Here is a 688-nt window from a genome sequence, read left to right as displayed (position 1 = left end):
AATTAAAATCAATCAAATATTTTATTTTTATATTTTCTGTTTTCATTTTAATTTTTGTTAAAGTTTTAGTAATATTGTTGTGTGTTTTTGTCAATTTTATTATTTTAGTTTTTATTAGTTTGTTAATTAGTACTTAAACTTACTTTAAGTTAGTTTCCGAGGCTGTTCAAGTTGAAGTATTAAAATAACCTAAACTAAATAAACTAAAAATGATGGACACAAGGTATAGCTAAAATGAAATAAATAAAATTAAAAATAAAATAACGAGTTACAAGCGCATAACACCTGCTATCATGGTCAAATAATAAATAAATAAAAATGACTGAAACTTCAACTAAAAATCAAATCAAACCTAAAACTTACCCTTTTTTATACATTTGATTTGATTTTAATCCTTTCATTTTAATTCTAGTTGTTTTATTTAATGTAAGAAATGGGAAACTAGCTAAAAGGTTTTTTTTAAATACTGTATTATAGTTAATGTAATTGCTCTTAAACACCAAGAGAAAAGGTTTTCAGACCACCCAGAAGATGTTTCACCCCACTGTAGTGCAATAAAGAGCTCAAAAGCTCCCTACAGAGTGAACACTTATTAGGGTCACTATGCACAGTGACATTTTGAAATAAACATGCATCCTTTGAGCTTTAAGGCAAGTTAACTGCACTTCCACCAACTCAAAAACTGACT

The sequence above is a fragment of the Sinocyclocheilus grahami genome, unplaced genomic scaffold (assembly GCF_001515645.1).
Source record: "Sinocyclocheilus grahami isolate Dianchi unplaced genomic scaffold, SAMN03320097.WGS_v1.1 scaffold13763.1, whole genome shotgun sequence".
NCBI lineage: Eukaryota > Metazoa > Chordata > Actinopteri > Cypriniformes > Cyprinidae > Sinocyclocheilus > Sinocyclocheilus grahami.
Note: the sequence above shows the minus strand (reverse complement) of the source record.